We start from the raw sequence: 14740 nt of genomic DNA, 5'->3' as shown, positions 1-14740 counted from the left end.
TTAATAGGCTGGTGTGAAAAATTGCTGCCACACCGCCCCCTCGGCCTGTGCTTCAAGATTTCTGGTAGTTAGAATGACTCGGGGGTGTTGATTCATTTAAACTAACATAATCATCCTGCTGCAACCAGGTTTCTGTAAGGCAGAGTAAATCAATTTGTTGATCAATTATTAAGTCATGTACTAACAGAGACTTGGAGGAGAGAGACCTAATATTTAATAATCCACATTTCACTGTTTTACTCTTTGGTTCAGATGTGGATACTGTATTGTTCTTTCTTTGTAATTGTTTATGTTTAAGTTGTTTGTTGCTGGTTTTTAGTTTGTTTTTTGTCTTTTTGGAAGCTGACACAGTCTCTATGGAGATGGGTTTTTGGGGGGGTAGCAGGAGGAGAGAAGCTGCAGAGAGGCGTGTAAGACTGCAACTCTGCTTCCTGGTCCCAACTCTGGATAGTCATATTTTGGGGGGTTTAATAAATTTGTCCATATTTCTAGAAATGAGAGCTGCTCCATCCAAAGTGGGATGGATGCCGTCTCTCCTAACAAGACCAGGTTTCCTCCAGAAGGTTTGCCAATTATCTATGAAGCCCACATCGTTTCTGGGACACCACTCAGACAGCCAGCAATTTAAGGAGAACATGCGGATAAACATGTCACTCCTGGTCTGATTGGGGAGGGGACCAGAGAAAACTACAGAGTCCGACATTGTTTTGGCAAAGTACATTGTTTTGGCAAAGTGGGAATGGGAATCCCCGGCAGCCTACGTCTATTGCAGCATAACTAAGGGAGGATTCAGGGTCACCTGGTCCAGCCCTAACTATATGCTTTAGCAAAAAGGAAAGTTTGAAGCCTAATCTTGAAAGTAGAGATAGTGTCTGTGTCCCGAATCCAAACTGGAAGCTGGTTCCACAGAAGAGGGGTCTGAAAACTGAAGGCTCTGCCTCCCATTCTACTTTTTAATACTCTAGGAACAACAAGTAGGTCTGCAGAGCGAGAGCGAAGTGCTCTAATAGGGTAATATGGTACTACAAAGTCATTAAGATAAGATGGGTCCTGATTATTTAAGACCTTAAGTATTGTGGATTTAACAGGAAGCCAATGAAGGGAAGCCAAAACAGGAGAAATCTGCTCTCTCTTTCTAGTCCCTGTCAGGACTCTTGCTGCAGCATTTTGGATTAGCTGAAGGCTTTTCAGCGAGTTTTTTGGACATCCTGATAATAATGAATTACAGTCGTCCAGCCTGGAAGTAATAAATGCATGAACTAGTTTTTCAGCCTCACTCTGAGACAGGATATTTCTAACTTTAGAGATGTTGCACAAATGGAAGAAAGCAGTCTTACATATTTGTTTAATATGTGCGTTGAAGGACATGTCCTGGTCAAACATGACTCCAAGGTTCCTCACAGCGTTACTGGAGGCCAAGGTAATGCCATCCAGAGTAAGAATCTGGTTAGATTTCAGTTTTCTTTCAGTAAACACCGACAGCATTCATTGATAGCATAGCACATCCATATCAGCAGTGTATAAACGATGGCTAGAGATTTTTCCAGTCGGGCTACCAAAATCTATCTCTGCCCTGCCCGTCGGGCTATCGTAGGAAGGAAAAATATATGTCAATGCTTTTGCATTCTTTCAGAAATGTAGCTGGGTAATTATGTCATTGGCATCGGTGAGCCACTGTCAATATGTGACATATTGAAATCGCGTTTGAATTTGCGCTTGTTTTTTGCTTTCACTTTGCAATCACACAAACTGTGTATAGAGAGCGACAGTACTGATTGGTGAGTGATGATAATTTGTGCACCAATTCCTCTGACATCGTCTTATCAATCGTTAGCTTACTATGCAAACATGACAAGTGAAATCTCCCGCAGCTTAAACATGTGAGAGGTTGATCGCGCAGAGAATCGCTGAGCGTTATGTGAGTGCGCGTGTAAAAGCAGCAGGATATATATTTTAGTTCTGTCTTATTTGCTGAGCCAAATAAGACAGGTCAGGGTGAAGAAGTGACAGCCAAAGAAAAGCTTACCACAAAACGGAGAAGTTATGACAAATCAGACTATAAGGCACAAAGAAAGTGCAGCATTATGGTTTCATGGACAAAAGAATTTCTGTGGCTGCAATATGACGAGCTAAATAACCAGGGCTGCACATAAGTGGTCCGCAGGTGCGCATTCGCTGTCAAAATAAAAAACGCGCACAAGGGTTAGGGTTAAATTTAAAAACTGTACTTTTGAGTTAAAATATATATTTATAATTTTAATAAATAACAAATTAAAAAGGCATGAACATTTTTTTTGTATTGAAAAAATATCGAACCGTGACACCAATGTATCGAACCGAACCGAACCGTGAAGTTTGTGTATCGTTGCACCCCTATTAAACACTTTTACTAACCTCAGGCAGATGGACAGGCGCTCTGCAGGTGGGATTGAGCGCCTGTAGTTGGTGTCTAGGTGGGCGATGCCGGGACCAACGCGAGACAGCAGGTCCTCAAACTGGGCGAGGGACAGACGGTGGTACCGCTGAAAGCAGCCGTCATCCAGGTGCAGCTCCTGGAGCAAATGGTGAAACTCACCAAACTGCTCATGCTTCTGGAGGACCTGATGGACCCAGGTACGGCGAGGACGTCCTTAACGCCGCTGCTCTGCTCTCCAAAGTAAATAGAAAAGGGAGACTCTCTCTTCAAGCGCTAGCTCGACAGCTGCCATCTTGCAAACATACCGTCTGGCACTATTTCCTCCCACATTTCCGTCGACCAATTCACGTTGGACGCGCGTCGAGGTGCGAATGTGCACGCCACCAGCTAGGGGCGTCTGGCGCTTTTTGGTCATGTCTATCGCGTTCGGTGTGAACGCACCGTTAGGATGAGCCTGGAGTTATTTGTAAAAGCGGGAGGTTGAGCGGTGGACAGTGTGGTGTAAATTAGATGTAAATCATTGGAATGATTACATATAAATGTAATTTCCAACAGTGGTACTGGACCACATTAACACAGCTAACATAACAACAGAGCAATGTCCCAGCTCACAGTGGGAATTAAACGTGGGCAGCTTCCGTGTAGCTCAGTCGCACAGGAACAACAACACGTTTGGTCTAATTACTGACAATCCAAGAGCGAACATAACGGAGCGTCTCGACTTAAACATCAAAGTCCAGCCTGTCAAAAAATCACAAAGCTACTGTTTCACATCTTGTCTGATGGTAGCTGCTTCCACTCCCGTCAGTGTGCATCTATCATTACTCAGCCTGTGAATGCATTTCTCTGGCTAACTGTGTGCTCACTTCCTGTTATCTATGAGTGTTGTTCATATCAAATCCTTTTCAGAGTGAGAATCATTTACTCAGGTCATCACATGTTGCATACAGTGGGGCAAAAAAGTATTTAGTCAGCCACCGATTGTGCAAGTTCCCCCACTTAAAATGATGACAGAGGTCAGTAATTTGCACCAGAGGTACACTTCAACTGTGAGAGACAGAATGTGAAAAAAAAATCCATGAATCCACATGGTAGGATTTGTAAAGAATTTATTCGTAAATCAGGGTGGAAAATAAGTATTTGGTCACCTCAAACAAGGAAAATCTCTGGCTCTCACAGACCTGTAACGTCTTCTGTAAGAAGCTTTTCTGTCCCCCACTCGTTACCTGTATGAATGGCACCTGTTTGAACTCATCATCTGTATAAAAGACACCTGTCCACAGCCTCAAACAGTCAGACTCCAAACTCCGCCATGGCCAAGACCAAAGAGCTTTCGAAGGACACCAGGAAAAGTATTGTAGACCTGCACCAGACTGGGAAGAGTGAATCTACAATAGGCAAGCAGCTTGGTGTGAAAAAATCAACTGTGGGAGCAATCATCAGAAAATGGAAGACATACAAGACCACTGATAATCTCCCTCGATCTGGGGCTCCACGCAAGATCTCATCCCGTGGGGTCAAAATGATCATGAGAACGGTGAGCAAAGATCCCAGAACCACACGGGGGGACCTGGTGAATGACCTGCAGAGAGCTGGGACCAAAGTAACAAAGGTCACCATCAGTAACACACTACAACGGCAGGGAATCAAATCCCGCAGTGCCAGACGTGTTCCGCTGCTGAAGCCAGTGCATGTGCAGGCCCGTCTGAAGTTTGCCAGAGAGCACATGGATGATACAGCAGAGGATTGGGAGAATGTCATGTGGTCAGATGAAACCAAAGTAGAACTTTTTGGTATAAACTCAACTCGTCGTGTTTGGAGGACGAAGAATACTGAGTTGCATCCCAAGAACACCATACCTACTGTGAAGCATGGGGGTGGAAACATCATGCTATGGGGCTGTTTTTCTGCCAAGGGGACAGGACGACTGATCGTGTTAAGGACAGAATGAATGGGGCCATGTATCGTGAGATTTTGAGCCAAAACCTCCTTCCATCAGTGAGAACTTTGAAGATGAAACGAGGCTGGGTCTTCCAACATGACAATGATCCAAAACACACCGCCCAGGCAACAAAGGAGTGGCTCCGTAAGAAGCATTTGAAAGTCCTGGAGTGGCCTAGCCAGTCTCCAGACCTCAACCCCATAGAAAATCTGTGGCGGGAGTTGAAAGTCCGTGTTGCTCGGCGACAGCCCCAAAACATCACTGCTCTCGAGAAGATCTGCATGGAGGAATGGGCCAAAATACCAGCTACTGTGTGTGCAAACCTGGTAAAGACCTATAGTAAACGTTTGACCTCTGTTATTGCCAACAAAGGTTATGTTACAAAGTATTGAGTTGTATTTTTGTTATTGACCAAATACTTATTTTCCACCCTGATTTACGAATAAATTCTGATAGGTTTGTAGCTTGAACCTATTCACTGGAACGTTGAGGACAATATAACTACACAGCGAGCAAGACACGAATTAGGCAAAGTTCTCTGGTTTACTCATGCATGAGGGAGACCTGCCTGGAGCCAAGTGTCGTTCCACCACTTGACCTCCGTCAGACTCTCAGCCAGGTTCCCCATAGCACTTCTTTTATTGTGGTTGCATGAATATGCATAGGGTCATTAACATATTATGTCTACCTACACACAAAGAGTACCTTTCCTGTGTGTGTGTGTGTGTGTGTGTGTGTGTGTGTGTGTGTGTGTGTGTGTGTGTGTGTGTGTGGTGTACTGCTGATCAAAGGGTCATTTAACATGAAAGCACAAAAGCAAACATCCTTGGTCAGGAAGAGAGTAGTCTTCCCCTCACCCTAGATGGTTCACCCTAGATAACATGGTGAGGAAGTCCAGCAGTTCATCTATACAAAAAGCACTTAGACTAGAACAGACGTAGCTACGTTAATCCTACCATAAAACAATAAGACAAGGTACGACCTCTTCCCATGCTCACAGGATGTAGGTGTGCATTCTAGTGTGGAATACACACCAAGCCTTTGTAGCCTGCTAAAGATCACACAGTCTATCAGTACACAATTGATTATACACCTCTAAGCATATATGGTTAAATATTTCTAAACATAAATGACAATCAACAATACAAAACCTAACAAATTCTTTATAAATCCTACCATGTGGATTCATGGATTTTTTTTTCACATTCTGTCTCTCACAGTTGAAGTGTACCTCTGGTGCAAATTACTGACCTCTGTCATCATTTTAGGTGGGGGAACTTGCACAATCGGTGGCTGACTAAATACTTTTTTGCCCCACTGTATAAAGCACCAAAGTAGAGCTGGAACGCTGGAAACACCCCAGGTTTGTCAAACAGAGAGAGGAACGTTGTCAAACAAGATGGGACCATGATGCATTGCATCACTACTCAAAATCTCTCACTATGCATTTGATTACATCCCACTGTGCTGGGAAAACCATCAAAGGGTTTTAGTGGAGATGCAAATCAGTGTGGCGTTTATGTTTTAGTGAAGAGGGGACAAGCTTCAGACTGCAGCTGCACACACTCATTAGAATGAACAGAGGACAAACACATAAACACTGTGTGTAACGAACAGGACTGCGCTTTGTGAGGACGACGTTATTCTTGAATATAGTTACATTATTACACAAAGCTCATGGTTGTGAAGTGGAAGCTCGTCCACATCTACATCCAGGTCTACGTCACCAACAGTGTCAGTGTGACATCAGTTGGTAAAAAGCAGACCTTTCATATCATGACTTGTTTGGACCCGTCACTCGTTCCACTCATTTCTCATGATCGTGGATAATTTTACATATAGTCTGTTGACCAAATTTACTTCCTGTTGGTCATTTTTTCTGCAACTGAGTCACAAAAATAAAGCAGCAAGCAGCAATAACAGGTCACTCACACCTTCCTGTATGTTGGGGCATGATGGAGGCGTTTCCTGCAGTCACATGGATATCTGGAGTCTAACTGGCTGTTTGCACAGCTAAGTTACATCCTGTCCACTATAGGAGGTATTCAGGAAACACTTTTCAATCTAGCAGCGCCAAGGCCTGGAAATTAAAGTGAGCACCGATCATGTTGATCTGATTAAATCTCGAGAGGAATTTGTTAAAGAACAAGGTACAAACATGCCCGTCATATAAGAGGAGCTGCAGCACCTGCAGACACATTCAGTAGCTCCTCCCACTCCAAGTAATAGTTCAATTCAATTTGATTTACATGGCACCAAATTACAGTCACCTCAGGGCACTTAATATTGTAAAGACCCCCCTATAATACAATAAAAAAAATAAATAGCGGTTAAGTATTAATTTCATTATGCCTTCATACCATTCTTAGCACATGTGAAATTCCGGATAATTTTCAAACTTCTTCTGCTCACCTTCAAGGCCATTCATAACCTCGCTCCTTCTTACCTTTCTGACCTGTTAACCACCACTTGTTCTGCCCGTTCACTTCGTTCTTCTTCTTCTATCCAGCTTACTGTACCTTCCGCCTCACCACCATGGGAAGCAGAGCTTTCAGCTGCTCTGCTCCCAGGCTGTGGAACTCTCTGCCCCCTGAAATAAGAAATATTGGTTCTCTCCCCCAGTTTAAATCCCAGCTCAAAACTCATCTGTTCAAATCTGCATATTCACTGTGAATCCACTGTTTGTTCATTTTATCTTGTGCTTTTATTTTATTGTTCTTATTCTGCCATTGTTTTACTAGGTGTTTTATCCTATTGTAAAGTGTCCTTGGGTGACTTGAAAGGCGCTCATAAATAAAATTTATTATTATTATTATTATTATTATTATTATATGTGTCCAGGTAGGACCAGCATGGTGGCCCAAAGGAGCCTGCGTTGGCTTTGCACTTTTGACCTGACTGAGATTCACCAAAGAGCAAAAATCACACTTAAAGGGACAAACCGGGGTAAACGTCACATCATGAGTTGTGGTGGCCACCTTCCACCCTGTTAGTAATTACGCTGTGTAATATAAGCCTGCTGCAGGAGCCATTAGTGCATAGCAGGGACTGATGCAGTTCTTCCAGCCCAGTGATTGCTGTTTTCCTGTATGAACCAAGCAAAACAAACAGCAACAACAATATCTTTGCTCACTCAGTCAAACCATGTGAGGGGCATTTTGGTGAAAACACCTTTTGGAAAATCTTGCTTCTTGCTCTGTGAAATTATACACTAAGTGGGTCAAATGTGTGAATTTAAAGAGTGTTTAGTATACTAATCATAAACTGTGTGATTACACTTGGCGCTCCTGCTTTGCATGACATAAAAGCTCAGCCCTGGTTTACAGTCTTCAAACAGCCTGGTGTGTCTATGATAAATCCACTGAGAGCGTTAGCAGGAGAGGGCTCCAGGCTACGATGCAAACAGACCTCGCGGTACATCCATAACTGTGCTGAGGGAGCAGAGTCCTAATATTGTGGGGAAAACATCGGAGTGAGAGTTTGGGAAACTGAGTTACTATATGCTGATATTGCTTTTTTAACATTCCAGCTCAGCTTCCACATTTTTTCCTTTCTCTCTAAAGTGAAGGAGTCTTTGATCCTCACCTAGCGTGTCACACTGCTTGTTTTTCCCTGTCAGATATCAGTGGACTAAAACAGATCTGGAGGTGAGATTACATGCTTTTAAAGGTCTGCATGAAAAGAAGTATAAACACGTGACAGTGCTGGAATAAAAGCAGATTTATCTTCAAAGACACACAGGTGCACGACTTGTTTCCATCAGGGCTGCATCAACTGGCCTCATATACATCGAAACAGTCATGGCTTTAAGGATATCAAGATAAAAAAGAAGTAAATCACTCATTCCCCGGTCTGGACGGCGTGCTGACTGGAGAAGGTCACCTGGAACATAGGAACCCCTGCCAGGTGGTCAAGACGAGGCCCCAGAGGCTCGTGGGAGAGCAGAGGATAACACTGTGCAAACAGCACAATGGCTTTGTGGGGACAAAAAAAGCTTGGTGACATTTGGATAAAGCTTCTATTGCATTTCTAAAGAATAGAAGGGTGTTCTGTGCCCAACACGGATCCCCCTGTTTGTTCTCTCTGTGATACTGAACTGTGTGCACTACTTCATCACAGCTGATTCTAGGATTTTTCAGGCTGATCATTGATGCCCAAGTCGCAATGACATGACGAATAATGTCCATCCATCTTCTACTTATCCAGAGCCCTGTGTTTAAGGGCAGCAAATGTATGCTATGTCTTCGAATGATAATGGGTAAGGGAAGTGTGTTTAGTGTAAACGCGAATGGTCCTCCACAATTAACCTCTGTCCAGTTTGTTCATGTAAATAGGGGGTCCTCCTCACACACAAATTTGTCTATTAGATAGATATGATTCAAACGGTTAGCACGGTGGTTAGCACAGTTGCCGCACAGCAAGAAGGTCCTGAGTTCCACCATCAGGCCGGGGTCTTTCTGTGTGGAGTTTGCATGTTCTGCCTGTGTTTGCGTGGGTTCCCTCCGGGTACTCCGGCTTCCTCCCAAAGACATGCAGCTTGTGAGGTTAATTGGATTAATCCAAATTGCCCATAGATGTGAATGTGAGCGCGAATGGTTGCTATGATATTATGGTCGACAGTATCGAACGCTGCACTGAGGTCTAGCAGGACAAGCACAGAGATGAGTCCACTGTCAGAGGCCATAAGAAGATCATTTGTAACCTTTACTAAAGCTGTTTTTGTGCTGTGATGAACTAACTCTTTAACCAGGCACTTTCTATTCTCTACATTTTCAAAACAGGCTCGTTACTTTTAATTCGAGGCTAATTATTATTACACGTCACTGTGGGCCTTCAAACATCGAACGGGTTTGAGTCTAAACACTAACACATGAAAGACATGCATTAATCACCAGGTAAAAAGAGATGAGCGAGGCAAAGCCTTGTGCCAAAGTCAGGGGTTAAAGTGGGACGGTGTTTGTATTTATCGATATTTAACGACTGCAATTGTCCATAAATTACAGTTGCGCTACTTTGGCATCTAGCTAGCGCTACAAAAGAGGAGCGAGGAGCATTAAGGGAGTAATATTTTTACGTAGCAGTTTCAAATGCAACGTTTCTATCAGTTTAACAAATACACAAACTGCAGCTAAAAGTCCAGCTGCTGTATTTGACAGAGAGAGAAGAATGAGAGCAAACTTCACCTTACTTTACTCCTTACTTAAAAAAAAAAATCAGATTACTGCCCATCTCTGCTGGTGACACAGTGTTTATGTTTTTGATTCAATAATCTTTATTTAATAATAATAATGGATTGCATTTATTTAGCGTTTTTCTAGGCACCGAAAGCGCTTTCCAATTCCACTATTCAGGAGCTCTCTCTGCAGGAGGGGGAGATACAGGAGAGGTGGAGGAAGATCTCAGCCTGGGTGTTTTTTGTCTTATGTAGTCTGGAAGATGAGTGGACGGTGGGGTGGGTGCAGTTTTCTCTGTGGTGGGGTTGGGTGGACTGTCCCGGGCTCTGTGGGGCCGGGAGGCACTGCTGCACTGGGCCCCGGTCTGGATGGGCCTGGGCCCCCTTTCCCTGGCGGGTCGCGGAGTATGGGGGTGCCTACTGGGGTCAACAGGGGAGCTGGCCCCAGGGAGGGGTCACTTGCCCCTCCCTTCCTTCCCTCCCCATCTCCAGCTGCCTCCCTCTTCCCGCTCCACCACAACCACCCACACATGCAGGACCTTGGAGTAGGGGTATGTCACCAGGGTGCAGAGGAGGCTACCCCCCCCGTCCCCTTCTGGCTGCCTCTGCCTCAATTTTATCCCACAACTTAGACATTCACATTACTCACACTCTCATTACACATACATATAGGATCTTGGGGGTGGGCACGATACACGGAATCCAAAGTAGCATCAGGGTGCACACCCCACCCCTGGCGTCGTTAACCCACCTCTCAATTTTAAATACACGTAGACATTTAGGGCTAGCAGGAGGGACCATGCGCTTACCTGCTGCTCTCTGGCAGGTAGCTCCATGCCCTCCTGGGTTTTAAATGCACCTTAGAACACACATGCATCAACACTACAATGAGCGGGTGGAGGGAGGTTTGGAGTCTTCTCTCACCCCCGTTCTCTGCGGCCTGCTGGAGCGGGGGGGCTAGGAGGAGGAGTTGGCCGTCCAACTGCGGTCTGGAGTGTGGGGCCTCCCTGCTGCTGCGGAGTCGGGGCGGTCTGCCTCCCCCCACCGCAGGGAAAAGGGTAACACCACCTGGGTCTGGGTGCAGTTCCCCCCTCCAGGGGCAAGGGTACCTAGACCCGGTTTGTAGAGTACGCTTGGGGAGTGTGATCGTGTGTACAGCGTCTCTTTATGGCTGTCTCCACGTTGGTTGAGTGTGGAGTAAGTGCATATGAGAGCATGAGGGGGGGAATGGATGTTTGTGTCTGTGTGTGCCTGTATGTCTGTGTCTATATGTCAGGTTGGGTATCAGACGCCACCTCTCTGGGGACACCTCAGGCCCTCCAAGGTTTGGAGGCCTATCTCCCCCCACCACCACTTCCCCTGCCAGTGGTGGACTCCCTCAGACATCGGTGCGTTGGTGGTTCTTTGTGTCCGGGGATGGGCGCCCAGGTACACACCGGCTCACTCCTTGGCGGCCGCTTATCGGGGCCTGGAGCCTGGGGCTCGCTCGGGCCACTTTGGAGGTGGGGTGCCCCCGGCCTCTCGGCCTGGGGCTCGGTCACTCAGGCACAGCTGGCTGCCGGCGGAGCTCACGGGCGCGTCACTGCAACCCCCCCTGGCTTCTGCTCCGCGGCTGCTGAGTGAGCCCTCATCTGGGACTCTCCTCAGCTCTTTCTGGGACAGTGGCGCGGCTGCCCCTCTGTTGGTCTTCCTTGGTCTCTTGTGTTCTGGGGGCCTCTGGATGTCTGGAGTTTTGATCTCCTCCATACCTGCTTCATGCCCTGGAGGACGGGGCTGTGCCCCCCCCCCCCCCACACCCTCTGGCAGATCATTACATGAAGGAACCTTTTAAAAAAAACAAAACAAGCGCGTCCATGCTCACAGGTGTACACACGGGTGATCACACACACAAACTACACCCTTTTTGGCTCCTACCTCAAAGCACACTGTGTTCTGTTGATCTTATGTGCTGCACAATAATGTTTAACATTTAGTATTTACTCTCATATTCCCATATATCATTGTGATGTTGTTTATTCTATTACTCTTGTTCTCTTCTGCTTGTTTTCTTTTTTCTTTCTCAGCAGGTGATCCAGGTGATCGATATATGCATTTTTTTTTCTTTTTCTTTTTTTTTCTGCTCATTCTGTTGGTTTTTGGTTTTTGCCCTTCTCCCCCGTCCCTCTTCTCAGCTGTTTCTCTTTCCCTCTTTCTTTCTCCCCTTCTTTCCCCCAGTCAAGTCTGTCCCGTATTCAGTAAGTGAAAATAAAATGAACAATAAAAGGTGAATCAAATGGACCATTACGGCAAGGCTGGGATGGTCAATTTGGTAAAGTAAATCCGTTGGGCATCTTTCTTTGCCTTTAGACAACAATTCTGATGGCAAAAGAGCCAAACGGGACAGGCAAAAAAAACCAAAACAATTCCACTATTCATTCACACACTGGTGCAGTTGTAGCCACAGCTGCCCTGGGACAGACTGACAGAAGCGAGGCTGCCATATTGCACCATCGGCCCCTCTGGCCAACACCAGTAGGCAGTAGGGTGAAGTGTCTTGCCCAAGAACACAACGACCAGGACAGAGAGAGCTGTGGGATCAAACCGGCAACCTTCTGGTTGCAGATGAACTTCCCAAGCCCCTGAACCACGATCACCGGGTAATTTGTTGTTATTCATGGTTATCTTTATCTCTTTGGTTCTTGGTGATCTCAGTTCTCCCTCCCTCAGTGTTTATGTTAGCCTGTGTATAGTCCCGGTGTGCCTCGTTTCCTGTCGAGTCACGCTTGTCTCTATGTTCGTGCATGTCAGTGTCAAGTCTGCGTCTTTGTGAATGTCTCATGTTTCCTGTTTTATTTTGATAGTTCCTTGTCCTGTGTTCAGTGTATGCAGTTTGGCTTCCTCCCTGTCTCATTGTGGTGCCGAGTATTGCAACCTCGTTGCGAGCTCCCCCAAGCAACAGATGGTTTTTGTGTTTAATTTTACTTTATTTTTTCACGAGTAGCACATTTCTTCTTGTGTACGACCAACAAACCTTACTGGACATAAGCGATGGACTTTCCCATCACTTTCCAGACTTCAAGTTTTGCACCACGGACCCTCTGTTTTCAGCCCCCCATTCATCTCACCTGAGACGCCTTTGATCTGGGCACCTGGCGGCTGCAAACGCCGACACAGAGGGAGAAGATCCGGCATTCTGTTTCGACTGAGACGGCGCACTAACAGACCACCGCTCCCCAGTTTATTACTGGCTAATGTGCAGTCTCTGGAGAACAAGCTGTGCGAGCTTCTGGCACGGATCTCAATCCAGCGAGAGATGCCGGACTGCTGCGTGATCTGCCTCACAGAAACGTGGCTATCGGACAAGGTACCGGACTCCGCAATACAACTACCGGGGTTCTCTGTGTACCGTGCGGACAGGTCACAGGATCTTACTGGGAAAAGCAGAGGCGGTGGTGTGTGTTTCATGATCAACAACAGCTGGTGTGATTATGCAAACGTGCATCCGGCTACTTGACCACTGCTACACCTCCTTCTAGGATGCGTACAAAGCCCTCCCCCGCACCTCATTCGGCCAATCAGATCACCACTCCATCCTGCTCCTGCCTGCCTACAGGCAGAAGCTGAAACAGGAAGCTCCAACCCGGAGGGCGGTGCTGTCATGGTCCGCGGCCCGGCGTCCGGGGTGCTGCTGGGATGTCCACGCCCACGAGCGTGGCTGCTAACCCCACACCTGCATCCCATCCCAGGCGATCACCAGGTGGACTATTTAATCCTGCCCTACCTGCTGCTCCACGCCAGTCCGTAGTCGCCTCTCAGCGGTAACGTACGCCTGCGGGAAAAGAACTCTTATGACAAACTCTCCATCGGACCTAACACTGTTTTTTCCCTGTGTACCCAGATCACAACTCGGCGTGTTTTTGTTTTCGAGCCACCTGCCTGTCCACCTGTCCGCCTGAGATTTGGTTCACCATCAGCTTCGCCGTCTCGACCCCTTTTGGAGCTCCACCCCCCTCTGGTTCACTCGGCCTGGCTATCACCGTGAGACGCACACTCCACCTTCCCTCGTATGCTGCCTTTTTTCCGCACCCCAGTAATCTGTCTCTCTTTTTGTTTTACAGCCTCTCACAGCCCCGCTCTCGGCGTTCCCTGCGCGGTCCCTCGGTTTCTTCTGGTTCCATACATTGTTTTTCAGGCTACCCTCACGGGACACCTTTAGTTGCAATAAAAATTACTTTCTTTATTCGCTCCTACCCTAGTGTGTGTGTTCTGCTACTGGGTCCTGCCTGCGCTCGGAACTTCGGTTCATGACAGGTGCACTGTTGGACGGACCAATCGGAGTCTACGCTGCGGGACTGTTTTGATCACGCGGACTGGGAAATGTTTCACGTGGCTGCTAGGGACATTGATGAGTACACAGACTCAGTCTGCGGATTTATCAGGAAATGCGTGGAAGATGTCGTTTCAACCAGAACAGTTAAATCCTTCCCAAATCAAAAACCCTGGATTAACAGAGATGTTCGCACGGCAATGGCGGCACGGAGCACCGCCTTTGCCTCCGCGAACACATCGGACAACAAACACGCACATTACCAACTCTGGAAGACGATCAAAGCAGCCAAACGTGAGTACAGGGACAGGGTGGAGCAACAGTTTGACAACCCTCGGAGTATGTGGCAGGGACACAATCGCAGACTTTGGAGGGAAACCCAGCACACCGCAGACCACGGCCTCTCTGTGTGAGGATCTAAACGTATTCTACGCTAGATTCGACACAGCGAACACCACGAGACCGGACAGTGTGCGCACCGCGGATGACGTCAGTGCGCACACTGTGTCTGAGGAGGATGTGCGGAGGTGCTTCAGGAAGGTGAACGCACGCCCTGACCCACTGGTGTCGAGACAACCATCTCACCCTCAACGACGCAAAGACAAAGGAGTTGATGGTGGACTTGCAGAGGAGTAGAGAAGTACACACCCCCATCACCATCAACGGAGCTGCTGTGGAGAGAGTGAGCAGCTTTCGTTTCCTTGGGGTACATCTGGCTGAGGATCTTACGTGGTCAGGACACCCAAACAAAACAGTGAAGAAGGCGCAGCAGCGCCTCTTCTTTCTCAGGAGACTGAAGAGATTCAGCATGAGCCAGGACATCTACAGGAAGTGGTGCCTGAGGAAAGCGGGGAGGCTCATCAAAGACTCCAGTCACCCCAGCCAGTTTCAAGTTTGTGTTTC

At 46.9% G+C, this 14740-nt stretch overlaps 1 long non-coding RNA gene across 1 annotated transcript; it reads left to right on the top strand.

The window, feature by feature from the left end:
- Window positions 1-13171: 13171 nt before the first annotated feature.
- Window positions 13172-13798, top strand: LOC143413440 (uncharacterized). The gene is made up of 3 exons (XR_013094042.1): window positions 13172-13328; window positions 13409-13548; window positions 13629-13798. It is a non-coding gene; the product is annotated as an uncharacterized LOC143413440 (long non-coding RNA).
- The last annotated feature ends 942 nt before the right edge of the window (window positions 13799-14740 follow it).

The sequence above is a fragment of the Maylandia zebra genome, linkage group LG2, assembly GCF_041146795.1.
Source record: "Maylandia zebra isolate NMK-2024a linkage group LG2, Mzebra_GT3a, whole genome shotgun sequence".
In the NCBI taxonomy this organism is placed as follows: Eukaryota; Metazoa; Chordata; class Actinopteri; order Cichliformes; family Cichlidae; genus Maylandia; species Maylandia zebra.
This window is presented reverse-complemented; position numbering and strand designations above follow the sequence as displayed.